General features: G+C 47.2%; 1 long non-coding RNA gene across 1 annotated transcript; it reads left to right on the forward strand.

The window, feature by feature from the left end:
- The first annotated feature begins 4,127 nt into the window (after positions 1-4,127).
- On the forward strand, positions 4,128-5,717 carry LOC109368130. Its single transcript, XR_002115843.2, has 2 exons — positions 4,128-4,474; positions 5,608-5,717. It is a non-coding gene; the product is annotated as an uncharacterized LOC109368130 (long non-coding RNA).
- Positions 5,718-18,402: the final 12,685 nt, after the last annotated feature.

Genomic DNA, 18,402 nt, shown 5'->3' on the forward strand with positions numbered 1-18,402 from the left:
CTCTGTAACAGCCTTTTTCTGGAACACAAGAACAAGACAGGGACATGTGGGAGGCTCTTGGGGTACTATGGGCTGGGGGCCGAAGCTGGCACTGCACAGGGCTGCAGTGCCAGCTGGAACTGGGAATTCCACTGGGGTGAGGACTGAAGGCACAAGGCCTGCTTTGACTAAGGCTGTCAAGTGTGCTGTCACAGAGGAGAGAAAGATATTTATGTAAAGCCATTACAGAAACTGAAGACACTTTAGCCCTAATTCCTAGATTTCACTTCACTCTCTGCAGGGAAGATGGAGAAAATACTCTGTGTGCTCTCAGTTTGCTGTTTAAATGGGCAGGTTTCCTTAAGAGAAGCCTTTGACCTGCTAATGGCTAATACAGAAACACTCTACTTTCTCTCAGCTTTTAAAAACTATTCTCCATCTCTCCTTTTTAGTCAGATATGCAGGAGAAATTGAGGAATATCCTGCTACAGAATAATTGCTTAAACTTGTTGTATTTCATGACACTACAACCTTGCCTGAAGGAGAATTCACAAAAATTTAGGTTCTGGCAGAGGGAGAATATGAGAGAATCCTCACTGATAGAGAGGATGCAAATGTTACCTCACTGGAGAAGTTGGGGTTGTTTTTGTTTTTCTTTTTTCCTCTACAACATAAGAATTCAGCTAATCAAATCTGAGAAATACAGGAAATCTCAGTTGGGAAGAAATCTGAAGAAACCCATAGAGTTAATTGAATCCCTCCAGGGTAGCAAGTTTCCTAGTGGTTTTGAGGTTGTCACACAAACTCAACAAAAGCCATAGTGCCCACAGTAGATAGGGTGACAGAATGCTCCCAGAGTTGTGCCAGGTGACAAACCTTCACCAAGTGTCATGCCCCACATGACTGGATGGAGCAGAGCGGCTCTCATGCTCAGCTCTTGGCTCAGGATGAACAGAAGCACTAACCAGAGAGGTGATGCAAGACACGTACCTGAGGATGCAAGAGTTCAGCAGCTTCCCTGGAGGAAATCTTTGTCTGGGAGGTGGTTTTCAATGTGACCTTGAACTGAAGTGTGTGAACCTTGGCCTGCAAGAGGTTTCTTCCTGTTCTGGAAATTCTGCAATGGGAAAGGCTGTGAAGCAGTCACGGACACTCAGGAAACCCCAGCAGGGGACCTGGCAGCTCCAGCCTTGGACCAAGGCTTGGAAATATAAGGTTTTATTCCCATTAAACTGATGCATGATCTGGGGGAAGGCAGTCCACCCATCCATGCTTCACTTTTACCTTATGTGAAATGGGAATAATCTCTGTATTGTGCTTTCAGCTGTACTAATTAAAAGAACAGATAAATGTTCACTATTAATTATTATCATCGTTATGAAATAGTCAACTAATTGGCAACTGATTGATTCAAGGCCAAGTGCAAGTCCTGCACCTGGGTCAAAGCAATCCCAAGCACAGATACAGGTCAGGTGGAGAATGGCTCAAGAGCAGCTCTGAGGAGAAGAATTTGGGAGTGTTGATTGGATAAAGATTCTACATGAGCCGGCAATGTGTGCTTTCAGCCCAGAAGGCCAGCCATATCCTGGGTTGTATCAAGAGAAGTATGACCAGCAGATTGAGGGAGGTGATTCTGCCTCTCTGCTCTGTTCTCATGAGACCCCACCTGGAGGACTGCGTCCAGTTCTGGGATGCCCAACACAAGAAAGACATGGAGCTGTTAGAGTGGGTCCAGAGGAGGGCCATGAAGATAATCAGAGGGCTGAACCATCTCCTCTTACAGGGACAGGCTGAGAAAGCTGGAGTTCTTCAGTCTGGAGAAGAGGAGGCTCCAGGGGGACCTTATGGTGGCCTTTCAGTACCTGAAGGGGGTCTACCAGAAAGCTGGGGAGGGACTTTTTAAAACGGCATGTAGCTACAGGACAAGGGGAAATGGCTTTAAACTGAAAGAGGGTAGACTTAGACTAGGTATTAAGAAGAAATTCTTTACTGTTAGGGCAGTGAGATATTGGAATTTGTTGCCCAGTGAGGTTGTGGATGCCCCAGCCTGGAGGTGTTCAAGGCCAGGCTTGATGGGGCTTTGAGCAGCTTGGTCTAGGTCTAGGTGTCCCTGCCTATAGCAGGGGGGTTGGAACTAGGTGATCTTAAGGGTCCCTTCCAACCCAAACCATTCTATGATTCTATGAGAACAGCTCAAATATCAAGATTCTTAACTCCAGGATACAGACTTGCTTTGCCCACTGCCTGTGAGCTAGGACTACCATGCAGGGAACAGCCATGAGCCCTAATCAAGAGTCAGCTCTAAGGTGCTCTACCCACAGCACTGGTTGCAGGGACAAAGCAGAAATATACTCTCGTAGTCTCCCTGCTGATGAGATTTCTAGATAATCTGCTTAGCAGGACATGAAAACCCCTTCTCACCAGCCAGTGTGACTGCCACATGTAGGCTACCTTAGTTATAGTCATTTTAATTCATGAGGGACTCTTGAGAATGATCACAAACAGTAATGTAACTGACCTGGCAGATGTTAGCTTGGGTTGGCTGACAGAAAAACGTCATTCACAGTTGGAGTGGGTTTTAATAGTCTTTCATTACGTTTAGTTCACTGCAAAAAATGAAACGTTCCTTCACCTCTGTGTACTCAGCTTTACACTTTTTGCAAAGGAACGTTACCCCACTGGTATGTCAGGTTTGCTCCTGGCTCACTGCCCTGCTGGCTGGTGTCTGTACCACTCCCTACAGCCCCCACCAGTGCCTCCTGCCCTGGAGGGCTGCCTCAGTGCCTGCACTGACCACGGGCATGTTCTGCTCCGTGCAGCAGGGCAAAGGCAGTTATTTTAAATGGATGGTCTGGTACTAACAGCTTCACTGTTGGTATTATCCCTGGTTATTCAAGAAGTGAAGTCTTTATACAGACATATGTCAAGTTTTAACAGCGAACTTTGAGAGAGACATGCATAATTGACACAGCACTGCAATTTACACTGTGAGAAGACAACCAAATGATAATTTCCTCAGATCTCTGTTGTGCTGGGGGGGCTCTTCATAACGAGTGAAGGAGCACTGAGGGTTTGGAAACATTCATTGCCTTCAAGAGTTTTACTCATTAGTTTGTTCAATTTCCTTCTAGCTTTCGCCAATAGAGATATTTTTAAAACAAAAAAAACTCACCTCCACAGGGATCAGTGATGAATAATATGTAGAAAAATTTAGCAACAAATATTTGCAGACAATTATGCTTTGTTTTCCTCTTTGGGGAATTCACTACCACTGATGATCTATATAACAGCAAAAGCTGAGACACAATGGAGGAAAAGTCAATGTAGGATGGTACAGGTAGTAAAACTAACAGGGAAAAGCCAAACAGAAGCATAGATGTCTGTTAAACCAGACAAGGAAGGAAAAAAATATAATAATCAGAAGTTGTGTGGGAGTAACTTTCTGTAATACCAGTGAATATAATCCACTACTACTTTTGAAGCAATACAGATTTGCAAGCAAATCCAAGTTTCTTCCTTTTCTTTTTTTTTTTTTTTTAACACCTTTATTTTTCTAGACACGTGGAATTTCCAGGGTGTATAAACGTGCTTGGCTGAACCTCCTACTCTGTTTTTTTTGGGACAGACACAGTGACTGGAGCACGGTTGTTCATAGCTCAGTGCTGGGTCTGGCTCTTGTCATCCCTGGAACAGGAGAAAGCTGTGTCAGTCTATGAGGTATTCTTCTGCTAGCTGCAGAGCATCACCTGGCTGGAGAGCAAGCTCAGCTAAATTCCCTTCCTCAGGTTCAAAGTGCAGCATCTGGCGAGGACAGACTCTCCTGTATGCATAGACGCTGGCTGAGGTGCAGCCAGGCACTCCAGCTTGGGAAAGAAGAGGAGTGAGCAGAGAATGGGACTGAGCAGAGGCCTATTCATGGCTCTGCAGCAAGCAAGGATTGCTCCAAAAGTGCAGAAGCAGCAAAATGTCCCAAGAGTTAATGAGGGGAATCATAAAATCATAGTGTCATTAAGGTTGGAAAAGACCATAAACCCATCATCACCATGCCCACTAATCTATGTTGCATCTCCCCTTTTCTTGAAAACCTCCGGAGAGGACAGTGGGACCTCCATGCTGTTGTGTGCTTGGTGGCTCCTTGTCCACTGTGCCCTAGGGAAAAGCCTGGGAGAGAACAGATGTTTTCTGATAAGCTGTAAGCATGCACAGAGGGCGTCCAGGAAAAAGTCTCTCCAAAAGGAAAACCTGGAATAGAACAGAAAAGGGAAGTGGCTGGGGGTTTGGGGAAGCAGGGAGGGAGGGAGGTGCCAGCACAGCCAGATGTTTCTGTAGCTGTCCCTGGTGTCAGGGAGCAGTGTGGCTGGGGCTCATGCTGCTGTCCCTGCAGCTGCACCCACATTTGGGTGCGGAGCGTGGAGTTCCCCATGGACACAGGCGAGGCAGCAAAAATAACTCCTGAAAGAATGGACTGCGTCCTGACCATTGTTTTAACATTTAGGTAAGTCTAATCTGCAGCGGGAAAGGGCAAGATATTTTTGTCAGGGCTTTCTGTAAAGTTGGAGGAAAAACAAGGGTAGGGCTTGGGAAGCTGTAATGATCTGAGAATGATGGGGAGGAGAGAAGATTTCACTTGATACAACACATTTTGGTGATTCTGTTGTGTTTTTGTAGTTTGTCAGAGATGAGTGAAGATGGTTGGAATTGCTGACTGCTGGGATGAGTCTCATCTGACCAAAAGTAGACATATTTAGGCTTCTTTAGACTCCCTCCAAAGTCAGTGCAGAGCATTAACTGCTTTGGAATACAATTCTCCTTCTGCTGAAGCAGAGATCTACACCCAGTCACTAAGACTGTACTCTCAAAGCACCTGATCCCTCAGCAGAGCATAAGCAGAGAGCCTGCAGTGAACTGCCCTGCTGAGACATCCACTGCAGGTAGCTGAGTGAAGGCAGCATGGAGCCCACCATTTATGATGACCAGGGAGTTCATCAGTCTGGAGAACAGCGCAGCCAGATTTGGAGCTGGAAACTGAAGCAGAGGGATTCTAGATGAAAAGGAAGATATTTTAGGAGCAATGTTAATAAAACACTAGAACTGTTTAGCATAGGCTGGGGTAGATTTCCAAACCCCAGAAATTTACCTATATTTCATCTTTAAACAGAAGTATTTCTGTTCAAAAGCAAACTAATTCAAGGATTGTCTGGCTGGGGATGCATGTGAAGTGAGAGTAAATGTTGATAACAGCCTCTTCCGACTTCAATATTCTGCAAATCTAAATGGCAAACTGAGGACAGGTTTCACCAGCTTCATTGTCTGTCTTCCAGTTTGCCAGTTGCCTCATGGCAGCAATGGGAAGTGGATGTGATAGTCATTGAGTCATGCTGAGCATAGCAGAGATCTGTATTCCTGCCACTCCTTCACCAGGGCTGGCAGCAAGAGAGAAATGTCACTTTGATTGGATGTTCCAGGATGCACCAGGAAAGCAATCATTTTTCAAAGGAGAGTGACTGAGATCAGTCAGGGTTTCACTCCAGAGAATAAAGCGGGATACAGTTGAACCTGGGATGTTGTGGCAGTCCTGGAGAATGGATATCTTCTGGTGTGACCCAGTACCTTTTCCTTCCCATGTAGGTATGCAGGAATGGCACAGAGCTGGACTGGGAAAAAGGCTGGAATCATCTTTGCAGGTCAGCCAGGAATTTTTTCCAGGCTGAACAATATAGGTTGGGTTTTTCCCTTTCTTCTGCCTTCTGATTTTTGTTGTCATTGTTTAACTGGGGAGATGTTTCACAGATCCTTTTTCACCTTGTGCGTGTATGAGCACACATACCTCTGGCATAAAGTCTTCTGTGTGAACAAGTTCAACAAGTTCTGGGGCAGGAGGGCTAGTTTTCTTCCAGTGTCCAACAGGAGGGGCTGCTCAGAGCCCTTTGGGAATACTCTGGGGCTCCCTCACAGATGCACAGCTCTTCCAATGGGTTGTTCACACAGCGGCAAGCTAAGAACACCCCAAGCCACAGGTCCGAATGCTATGCACACCTTCCCATGCGCTGTCTCATTTCTCCTGCCCCTCTGGTGGTCCATCTGATACTCACCACACAGCCCTTGCCATGACCCAACCTCCTCACACTAGTTTTTTACTCACTGCTGTTGGCTTTGTTATTTTGAGACACCAAAGCTGCATGTTAATAAGAACTATTTAATCTTTAAGTCTCTTCCCTTTTTCATGTGTAAAGAACAAATCCTTTTTGAGAGGACATACTAAATATTTAATGTTATGCTACAGTTGATCTTCACCAGAAGTCTCACAGAAGGTATTTGGGAAATCTTAGGCTTAGTTAATAGCTGTCTTTTTTTTTTTCCTTAAGAAACAGCAACTCAGTATGAGGGGAAAATGAGTCAAGGGAAGCACTATGGTGCATGATGAATGGAAAATATCCTGCAGGGCATCTCCAACACATGTGAAGTGTTGCTGTTGGCCATCTCCCTGTGGGCTCTGTGTCACAGTGCCTGGCACAATACCAGCACCCGGTACAATACCACTCACCACCTGGCACAACACCATGACCTGGCACTGCACCAACATCTGGTAGAACATGATCACCTGGCACAACACCATCTGGTACAAAAACAACACCTGGCACAACACCAGCACCTGGCACGATACCAACACCTGATACTGCACCAGCACCTGGTACAACACCGACACCTGGTACAACACCAACAGCTCGTACAACACCAGCACCTGGCACAACAGCAGCAATTGGCAGGCTGAGGCCCTAGCTGGGCCACAGTTGTGGCCAACATTGGACATCAGAGCAAACTCAAAACTTAGAAAATGAAATGCATCAGAACTCAATCTGGAAAGGAGAGGACAGATTTAGACTTGCTGGGAATGGCACTTCTCAGTGATGGGATGCAACCTCCCCTGCCTGCTATCTGCTGAGAAAGTGAGCTTTATGCTAACCTCAGTCCAGGTCCTTATCTGGCTGACGCTGGGCGTTCACTCCCTCGCAGCAATAGCAGTCCTGGTGCTGCTCCTCCCTCTCCTCTCCAAGTCTTTAGGGACTGCACAGAGCTGCACAGCCTCACTTGCACTGACGTGAAGGAGGCTGGAAAGCCTCGCAGGGCAGATATGGAGGGTGGGGTGGCAGAAAGACATCCCTGAGTTATCCCATGCACTGTGATGAGCCCCATCACCATCCCGTGGGAGGCAGCTCCAACAGCCTGCAACCAGAGAAGAAAGCGCAGTCAGTGTCCAAATGCTTAGAGAAGTGGCCCAGCTAAAGAGATACTGAGCTTGAACAGTTTAAATAAAATAAAATACATTTATATCAGCATAGGGATGATATCAGATGGAAGTTTTTCACTGAGAGGGCAGTGAGGCACTGGCACAGCTGCCCAGAGAAGCTGTGGGTACCCCATCCCTGGAGGCACTCGAGGCCAGGCTGGATGGGGCCCTGGGCAGCCTGAGCTAGGTGCCTGATATAGCAGCTGGCAACTTTGCTCACAGCAGGGAGATTGGAACTAGGCATACTCTGAGGTCCCTTTCACCTCAAGCCATTCTATGAAAATTTTCAGAAAACCAGGAGTAAACCAGCCTGAAAGGGAACTTGGACCTTCTGGCTTTAACTCTTTGAGGGAGTCTTTCCTGCAGAGTGAGGAGCAGAGGGACACTCTGAGGCACAGCACTCTGCACCCAGCCCTGAAGCTCATCCTTGGCTGTTCCCTTGTGACAGAGAGGGGTTGATGTTGGCAGAAGCCTGCTTCTCTGTGGAACGCAGCCCTGAGCTGCACAGCAGGATTACTTTCTGGAAGATTTTGCTGTGTGTCAAGTGAACAGGAGCATAAAAATACTTTCTAACCACTAATGAGAAACCCAGCAATCTCTGTAGTCAATGAACCACAGAGGTCAGAGATAAGAAAGATCAGTGAAATTAGGTCAGTTGAAGCATCCCTGTACCAGTGCCAGAAAACCTTAAAGGACTGTTTGAAAAGCAGGCATGCACATTTCAAAGAACACAGAGGTTGTAAGGTGCCTGAGTGGCCCCTCCAGCAAAGGCAACCCAAAGGCACAGACAGTCCCAGATGCAGCACAACCTAAGCAGCTGTGAGCAGGAGCTGCCAGCCCTCCACCTCCTGGCTGCTGGGCTTCAGTCAGGATGAGACCCATTTCCAGATTTTTTCTTGGTTTGTAGGAAATGAGGTCTCAGCAGCTCTGAGAAGTGACAAGGGAAGGAAAGGCCTGTGTACAGCATCATAGTGCTGCCACTCTGCTTTCCAGTTTCCTTGCAACTGTCTGCTAGAGGGGGAATGGATGTGTCTGGGGAACAATGAAGGTATTCATTGCCTCTTCCTATTTACCATGTAGTCCTCTGCTCCTCAGCCCTAAAATCTTTCTTAGCCATGGCCATGGCCTGGGAGATGCTGAGGCTGAGCCTGACTTGTGCCCCTCCAGCTGACATCATTTCAGACCTCTCCCTGCAGCACTAGTGGATCAGCACACCTGGAGCCAGGTCGTGGGGACGGGGCATAGCAGGCCCTTGCTGGCAGGCTGCGTTTTGGAGCTTTTCCTCCTGAGCTCCCTCCCTTCTCCCTCCTTTCTTCCCATGTCTCCATCTGCTGGAGGACCTCGGAGCAGCGATGCCTGGGTTGCATCACCCGGCCACACGCAGGCAGGTGTTTCTGCTGGCTGCAGTCCTGCTGTCTCCACACAACAAAAGGAATTGCTGGACTCAAGTTTGCTGATGCTTCCCACTCCTACGGGGGCAGAGATGTCAGTCCCATTTAAGTCGTTGCTCAGGGGGGAAAAATGCATTTTTATTTTTTGTTACAAAAGAGCTTAAAGTAAAACAAATAAATGTGATGGAAAGGGATACAGACTGCATTATTTCTTCAAGATTTTTAATACTTGTCCATCACAAATATTTAAATACCTGTGCTGTGTATATTTTAGACACTTCTAGTGCTTGTCTGCCAGCAGCTCTCTCACACAGAGCCAAGCCAGCGTGCCAGGCCAGGTGTGCACCTCAGCTTGCCAGGGCCATGTGGTGCCCAGCTGTGTGCACAGCCCTCTGCGCCCTGCAGGCTGCTGTGGTGCTGCCAGAGCTCAGCCTCGAGTTGTGTCACAGAGCAGTGACTGGCAGCACCGGCACCCCTTTACCAAATGGGCCCTGCTCTGGGACACCTTCTCTCAGGGGTCCTCAGGGTGAATGAGGTTAGAAAGGACCTCTGGGCCTATCTGGTCTAGCCCCAGTGCAGCAGGGATGCCCCGAGCAGGGGTCCCACGCCCAAGCAGATTCTAAAGGTCTCCAAGATAGAGACCCCACAGTCTCTCTGGGCTCCTCTTTTCCAGGCTGAACAGTCCCAGCTCTCTTAGCTTTCCCTCATTTAAGACATGTTCCAGTTCACCATCACTGTGGCCCTTTGCTGGACTGCCTCTGTTTGCTCTGTCTCTTGCACCAGGGAGCCCAGAACTGGGCATACTTCTGGTGTGGCCTCAGCAGCGCTGAGCAGAGAGAAGGATCCCCTCCCTGCCCCTGCTGGCACCAGGCCCCTCACTGAGCTGTTCTCCAGCAGCTCATTGCCTTCCTCTGCCCAGCTCACCTGTGAAGCACAGGGCTGCCATCACCGAGCTCGGCCACAGTGGTGTTAAAGGTTGGATGACTTCAGGATGCTTCAGTGAACAAAGGAAAATGAGCCAGAGGAGGCTGTTCCCAGCTTCGAGTGAGCATGGGAGGAAGCGTGGCGGGTGTCTCACACAATGCCAGCCCAACAATCGGAGGAACTTGGAGAGGAAGAGACCAGAATAGCTGTGCGGGGCAGCCCGCAGAGCTGGCCTCTAATAAGTGACCAAGGGACAGCTGATCTGTGCCAGGTGAGGGGGAGCGAGCAGGGCTGGGGGGCAGAAGGGGATGGCAGAGGGCTGCTGACTCGTGGTGAGCCCGAGCCTGCCATGGTTGGGAGTTCTCTGTGGCCAGCGTGGGACACAGGGGCTTGCTCATCATATGAAGCTGGGGAACAAGCAACTGGCATAGCTATGGGGTGAGCAGAGGCCCACACTCTTCCCCTTTTGGAAAAGCATGGCCACAGCTCGTTTTGTCAGCCTGACGGCACCAGGAGGAAGGTGTTTTCCATAGTGCTTGCCTGAGAAGGAAAGGATTTGGCAGTGAGTGTCCCCGGTGGGGAGCTGCCATCCAGCAGAGTCAGGGACAGCACCCATATTCCTGCCTTGTAGCAGCCACCCCTGCAACCTGCACAGGACTTTGCAATCTGTACGAATGCAGTGGCTCCAATTAACAGTCTCCTTTAAAAACAAGCAAACAGAGCAAAGTTTCCTTGTCAGCCTTTGTTTGAGCAATAGCCTTTGGCTATTGCTGAAATGGATTTGTTTCTTCATCGCAGATATTCCCTATATAAAATATATAGTTTATTTGCTTTGATCTGCCCACATGCAGCACTTGAAGCTGATTCCAAATTTTATACAGTTAAATACTACCACATGCTTGTAGAGCTGGATGCAGCCTTTTCTATAAACTAGAATAAATCAGAGTAAGAATTTGAACTGCTTCTTGCCAAAACAGAGGGTGTGCCTCTTGTCCGAGTTCAGCTCTTCTCTTCTCTGCTCCACTCACAGCTAACCTGCAGTTTAGCAGCCTGGGTTTACACAATGTCCTTACCACCCGTACAGGAACACTGCATCCTCTGGGAAGTGCAGAAGGAATGTCACAGCCAAGTTCACCAACAGCTGTGGAAGTTCTCCCGATTCTGGTTAATCACTCTGTGGCCTGGTTACATTTAGTCGTCAAAACTAAGAAAACTTGGGAAAAAAATGGAAAGGAAAAAAACCAACATCTGTGGGATATATGAGACAGCCATACATCACAAGGCAATTGTCCTAGTCTCACCACCCATGGAGCCATTGCAAGCACAGGAATGTCATTCATCACCACAACAGTCCTGTTTTGCTGCAGAGCAGAACATCCTTGCCTCTGTGGGGACTCGAGCCTTTCTGCATCCCCAGGAAGGATTGAGGGAAAGGGCTGGCTCCTGTGGACACAACAGGTCTATCAGATGTTGCACGGTCTCTTGCCCTTTTGGCAAAGTCCATCTACTTTGGAATGCTTAGCCCAGGAGCTCACAGCAAGCACGGGACACAGTCCCATTGGAAAGCATTCAAAGAGCTTGTCCTCACCACTTGCCACTAACAAGAAACACGAGCATTTGAAAAGAGGGAGAGGACACAGATTGGTCTGGTGGCAGCCCATGCTGCTCATCCACTGGGAGGGCTCTTTGGAGCAGTCTGAGCATTCACTTAATAACAAGTTACAGTAATAATTAAGCACTTACTGCTGTTTACTTTTGCAATGGAAACAATTGATCCTTCTTCCTTCTGACTGCCACCTCTGACCCTAATTCCTTGCTCTGCACACAGCCAAGCGTAGCTCAGATGAGGAAACCGTAGGAGAGATTAAGGTTCTGGGCTTCAGCTAGAAATATAAATCAGCTTTGTAACAGCTACATTTTTGTTCTAACTAAAGAAAGGCATCTGTACCAATCAGGCTATGATCACTTTTTTGTAGTAACATTGTAGAAATGTATTATAGAATATGTGACAAAGACCAAGGAAGAGCCCAGAATGGCCTTTTGGATCACATTATTGTATATGTGCATGAAATGGAAAGAAGAGAGCGTAGAGGATGATGGGAGAGACGTAACTTCTTTTCCCACTTCTACAAAGTGAAGTTATAATGTAAATGTTTCAGGACTGTAGCAATGGGAGGGGAAGTGCGTTGGAGTATAAAACATATGAAACATCTCATGGCAAAGAATAGCTGAGAAATGCCCAGCAATAACAAAACTTTAGTTTCACATCTGTTCTTAAATATATAAAACATTTAAAACTCCACTGGGCAGTTCCTGCTGCCAAATCTGGATGTGCTGGACCTCATATTAACACAGTTTTCTGTTACCAGCTACTGAAGTTTCAAAGCAAAACGTGCCGCCCTTCACTGCGGTTTTTCCATGTTCTTCTGCTGCTCAGTGTCCCATATGGCACTGATGTTAGATGAGAAGCTTCACTAAAAACCCTCCCCTGCTAAAGGGAGGGTGTGTACTCCTGCAAACACAGCGCCTTTGCAGATCAATGTCTTTGAAGGCAGGAAAATGTCACATCTATTTTTTAAACCTGGAGTACAACCACCTTCCCGCTGGCCATGTCAGCACTGCAACCGCCAACTGAGACTGTGGTTTTGTGAACCAAACTCTGAGCCAATTTTCTGCTGCCAGCCCCAACAGCACTCGTACCGTTACTCCATCCCAACACAGTGCTGCCAGCACCCCAGGGCCCACCTCGCCCTGCCAGAAGGCATATCAAGCACATGCCTGATGCCCTCCAGCTCACCCACAGCTGACACGCAGATGTGCCCATGACAACCTACAGCAGGGAGCCTGCTTTAGCAGGGGGTTAGACTCCATGAATCTCAGAGGTCCCTTCCAACCCCTCTGATTCTGTGATCCCTGAAGAAACAGTTCACGTGCCCACAGGCTCTTTGATTCCAAAACTGGCTGCAGGATTCTGGGTTCTTACTGCATTTCTGTATGCTGTGTAGGGACTTCCCACCAGGATCTCCAGGAGCAGCATGTGGTTCCCATGGCTAATGCATTAGGTAAGTGAAGGGGCTGCATACAGAACATCCAATAGGGTAATGTGAATCACCGCGTGGCACTTGTAAGGTGACATATGTCTGAAGAGTAAGTGTGTCACAGAGCAAATCCAGCACATCCTGATGCAGCCCCACATGGACCCTTCCTCCACCTCCCCAAAGCAAAGCACCCAATCTGTTGCATCTCAGAGAAAAGCTGGTGAAACCAGTGGTGTCTGTGAACCCACACAAACATTCCCTCACCACCACAGTTGTTTATGTTATATGGCAGGCATGACATTCGTGGTTTGAAGTTTGGGTCCCATGCGGAGCCAGGAGTGGAACGCAGTGATCCACATGTGTCCCCTCGACTCAGGATGTTCTATGATTCTGTGATCACGCTGCAAGAAGCTGCACTCACTGCCATGATCTGTACACCCATCTCCCATAGCCACCATGGAAAAGGACAGCAGCGGTGCTCCTGTCACCACTTATCAGCATCCCTGTACCAAGGAGAGCCAGAAAGCACTGGAGTTTGCTTTAATCATCTCTCTACACTGCATGTGGCCACAGAAAGTCAGACATGATCAACCTCAGAGCCCAGGCAGCTGCTGCCGTGCTGCTCTGCAGTCAGGGCAAGCAGGGCAGGGCAGAGCAAGGGCCTGTGTGGATCTGGGCCCTTCACATCTGTGATGCAGCACTGCAGAGCAATGTTCCTGCTGAGGAGCATGGCCACTCATGTCTCCTTTCTGTTTTCTGCCCCACCAGTTCCCTCCGCACTGATCTTTGCTTTACCTTCTTTATTTACTTATGGTGTTAGATGGTTTGGGGGGCTAGCAGCTTGAAGTGTGACACCTCCTAAAAAAGAATTCAGCCTGAATCATTTTTTATTAAAATAGCCCATATTTACTATTTCACTTTCCTTTCTTCCACCTGGAAAAGCTTACAGAATTAATAGGGACTAACCTTATTAATATAACTCTATATAATATAACCCTGGCAGCTGAGTTCTGTTGAAGTTACTCTTTGGTCATATGTAGATTAAGAGAGATTTACACCATTTAAATCATTTTCTGTTAAAGGAGAAAAACAATTATGTATGGAATTTCTCTCATCTTCTGTTCAGGTCTACAGGTAGGACCCGCTCCCTTTCCAAATTAAAATGGCGTGCTCCAGAGATGGCATTTAACTTGATTCTTTTAACAAGAGTGGCAAATTGGCAGGGGCATGGGCTTGAAACCAGAGAGCTGCTCTTTTACCTGTTGGAGGATCTCATGTGCCCATCCTGTTGTCTGTGCCCTGTGCCATAGGCATTTGCTTTGTGCCAAATGCAGCCCACAGCACCCTGTAGCAGGCCTGTGGCCCATGCTCATTGTCACTGGCAATGGGGTGTAGGTTGCCAAATTTTTGTTCTTTATTCATGTCCCAGAGCAGTGAATAATGTCTCCTCAGAGAGAAAATATTCCCAGCTAACAATGCCCAAAATCCAATTATCCCATAGTGGCTGAAACTACAAGAAGAATGAAGTCTCCCTGAAAAAACTGGGGAGGAGAAAAGTGCCAGCATGGGGTATGGACATTGGCACCCAGCTGGAAGCTGGGAAGCAGTCTGGTTCCCAGGAGGATGTGAGTACAGGCAGAGAGGCACAGAGAATGAGCTTGTGCTTCTCGCCATCACCTGGGGGCTATGCGGATGGACAGGCAGAGGCCAGAACTGCATTTCTGAAAAACCTACCATGGTTTCTAATGTAGAGAGCCTTCTTCTGCTTGAGGGGGCAAACATGAAAGGCAGATGAGCTGTTTGGAAAAACTGTCATTTCAGAGCACGCCTGCTCCGCTGAAGCATGAGGCAGGAGTGTTGGGAGGCGGCAGCGCCCCATACTGCACTCATGGCTCCAAAACCAGCACGGCATCTCCCCCCAAGCACCACTTTTACTTTGATTTTTACAGTGCTGGTGGCAGGTCGTGCAGCTAAAAGCAGCTTGCATCTTCCATTAGTGCATTTTAACATCATTAATCTTTCAGGGAAATCCTGCCGTACTGCAAGGCACACGCTGGGTTGCAGGTTAAATTTGTGTGTTTAAGAAGCACCGTTTCACCTTTTTGCTGCAGTGATGTGGCAGTCCTCCTTCCTGGGAGGGAACATCAGCAGTGGCTTGAGTGATGATACTGGCATGAGGTTAATGGAAAACCTTCACCAGAGCTCTCCTTCTTTGGAAAATGAAGCTGAAGTTTTCAAAGCTACACCAAAGAGGTATATAAGGAAGGAAGACTTACAATTAGTGGAGGAAGGTCAAATTAGGGAACATACAATAGAAAATAGAATCATTGGAGTTGGGAAGGGCCTCCGGAGACCATCAAATTGAACAAGCTGGACATACACAAGTCCTTGGGATGTCATGGGATGCTGAGGAAACTGGCCTATGTCACTGCAAGGCCACTCTCAATCATCTTTGAAAGGTCAGGGCAACCAGAAGAGGCTGCTGAAGACTGAAAGAAAGAAAACAGTCTTCTAAAAAGGACAAGAACAAAGATTTTGGGAGCTACAGACCAATTAGCTTCATTTCAGTCCTGGGAAGATCCTGGAGCAACTGATCCTAAAAACCATTTCCACATGAAGAACAAGAAGGTGACTGCAAGTAGTCAGCATGGATTTATGAAAGGAAAATTACACTTGATCAACCTGGTAGTCTTCCAGAATGAGATAGTTGGCTTAGTAGATGAGGTTGATGTTATTTATGCAGACTTCAGTAAGGCTTTTGATACTCTCTCTCTTACCAACTTCATGGTTAAGCTGAAGAAGTATAGGCTAGATAGACAGTCAGATGGACTGAAAACTGGCTGAACATCAAAGGGAGGTGATTTGTGGCAAGAGTCCAGTATTATGCCAGAGGTATACCCCAGGATTTAATACCTGGGCCAATATTATTTAGCAGCTTTATTAGTGGCCTGGACAACGGGGCAGAGACCACCCACAACAAGGTTGCAAATGACTGCCAACCTCAACCATTCTGCAATTCTGTATGACCCAGCTTAAAACTGATATGATTTTTATTTCTCCAATCAATTTTTGGTACAAAGACTTTTTAATGAATGATGGTACAGCTTTTTCTTGGCAAGGAGGGATTATCTCATATCCTGGACTTCATCAACTCTCAGGCCAAATGAAAAAGTCTACAGACCTTCACAAGGACTAAACAGTTCTGCTACCAGGTGTACTTAACAGGGCTTGAAAAATTACCCTGAAATAATGGGAATTCAGCAAAACAAATTGTATTATTTTCTGGTTGATGCTTGCAAGAAAATGAACAAGGCTCCCAGGAAGAATCTTTTTCAAGTTCCACTGTAGAGAAAGCTGTGGAGTGATGGGAAGGGTTTCATGGCTTGTTTGGGACTTCAAAAGTCCCAAACAAAAGCAAAGCCCTCTCTAACCAGCACCCTCATGCTCCAGGTTTGGGAGAAAAGGTCAGGCAGAGCTTTGCAGGAATCACTTTGGCACCTTTGACGTGTGCTTCTAACAGAAGCATCTATTTTGTCTCAGAAATTATGTAATTTTTTTTCCATAGTAACACAGACACTGAGAAAGAAGCTGAGCTGAGGGAGTGAAGGCTTATGTCAGAAGGTCAGTAGCAGGCAGAACAGATGCATAATTTCATTCTGGGAGATCACCTCCCTGTATGAGCAGCCTGATATCCCTCCCACCAAATACTGGTGGCAGACTGCCTTTCTGGAAAGTGAGCCTACTGCATAATGAAGTGATTTATCTTCCTCTTTTAGGAGATGTTTTTACTGGAAGGGCCAAATATACTCTTTGCTCTTCCTGTGACGTAACATTTCTGAACACACTCCAGCAAAGCCCACCAACACGCTTGTTGCTTGGCTGGGAGCACACAGGAAGGTGGATATGCTCAGCTTCATGGGCCATGGGCCCCTTCTAGGCAGCCTGAACCTGTGGCACCACAGGCACCTTCATCTAACAGGAATGAGGCTCAGCCAGGGTGCAGCTAAGCAGTAAATGTTTTTTGACAGGGAACAGCAGTGTGAAGTTCAGTCTTCTGTGATGCGCTGAAGTCATCCAAAATTATGATCTACAGCATCTCCCCACCCACCGACTTGCTACTCCTGGGAACAGACCACCCAATGTCTCCTTCTCAGTGTAACACAGGCTCCTGTGATGTGCTGTCCCAACGTGCTATGGAGCAGAGAGCTTTCCAGCCCGCTACCTTTGCCATTGTCAGAGACTGGCTATGGTTAAAGCCCATGCAAATAGCTTTTTTATTATTGCTGGAGGTAAACTCAAAATTTCTGAAGCAAAACTGTGCTGGCAAGGTGCTAAGTATGAAGAAGGCAGCAAGCAGTGCATGCATGACAGGAGGTGGCTCTTTGCCATCGTCTGGCTTTCAAGATCTGTCCTTCTCCCAGCTGTTGAACGTTCAGAAGGACAAGATGTGTCCAGGACATGAACTTAACACCACAAAGATGTCAGTGATGCAGCAATCCAGTACTGACTAAACAGGGAGGTGTAGGAGGAAGTAGATAGAAAGTAGTTCCAAAATCCAAGTGCTTGTAGCAGGCAGATCACAGTCTGTGTCCATCGGACATCCCTGCTTTCTGGCATAGGGCTCCATGATGTGACGTGTGATACAGTCACTCTCACATTGTCTGCCCATGCTCTCTGGTGTTGGAAAAAAACAAAACAACAACAACAAAAAATCACTTCAAGCTGTGTAAATGCCTTAAAAGGAAGAAAACAGAATTAGCAGTTTTTGCATTGTCAGTTTGCGGATGAACTCTTTCCCTCCAGTGCCATACCAGGAGAAAACGTGCTGTGCATTGTATCCCCAGCAGGGCTCCAGCAGCACAGAAACACTCCTACAGCGTTTGTGGAGGAGATGTGAATGTGTGAATTAGTCTCTTTTCATGTTAATGGATTTATTCACTTCTCTAGGCTGGCATTTCTATTTCCTGGTACAAAAAGAGCTCTCCATCCCGGCATCTCAGAACTGGAACTGAACCCAGCAACTGACCAGGGCCTGAGCAGGGGAGCTGCAGGGTTCCCCAGTCCCCTTTCAGCTAAGTTCCCCTACTCTGTCTCCACTGTTTATCTACAAAAAAGAGGGGAGATGCTGTACTTGCCAGATGCTGAAAAAAGGCTTTCAGCTGACGTGCAGGGAGCCCATGTTAGAAGCAGAACGGCCTTCAGCTTGTGTCAGGGTTTGGTAGTTCAGCCTAGTTCTGTGACAAATGCACCATGGATGCCATGGTTCTAGGCTGTTTCAGTTCTCCAAATATTTAATGACAGAAGGATTATAATAGACTATCTATAGCCTTTCTTGTGGTTCACAGCTTTTCTCCTACATTTTCCATCAAAAGTAAGCTGCTGCTTTGCTTGCTGCTGTGCAAAATCAGGCTTTTTGTAGAAGAGCTGAAGGTGCTGGAATACAGATCAGAAATTATAAATCCATGACAGCTTGCTCCTGATTCAACACCCAAACTCAATGGGGTGCAAAAGCTGTACCAACCCCAGAGCTATAACACAGTGTTCTGCAAATTTCAATACATTTTGCCCATTGTATAGAGGAGCTTGTTTCTGAAAACTGTACTGGGGGGCATTGGTGGCACTGATTAGCTTTAGCGGGCATGGGTGATGGGTTGGGGTTGGACCAGATGATCTTGGAGTTTTCCAACCTTAACAATTCCCCGATTCTGCAATACACTGTTATGTCACAGCAACAAGCTTTCCCACAGACACATACACACTGCTCTACATCTGTGAGGAAGGA

The sequence above is a fragment of the Meleagris gallopavo genome, chromosome 6 (genome assembly GCF_000146605.3).
Source record: "Meleagris gallopavo isolate NT-WF06-2002-E0010 breed Aviagen turkey brand Nicholas breeding stock chromosome 6, Turkey_5.1, whole genome shotgun sequence".
NCBI classification, from domain to species: Eukaryota; Metazoa; Chordata; class Aves; order Galliformes; family Phasianidae; genus Meleagris; species Meleagris gallopavo.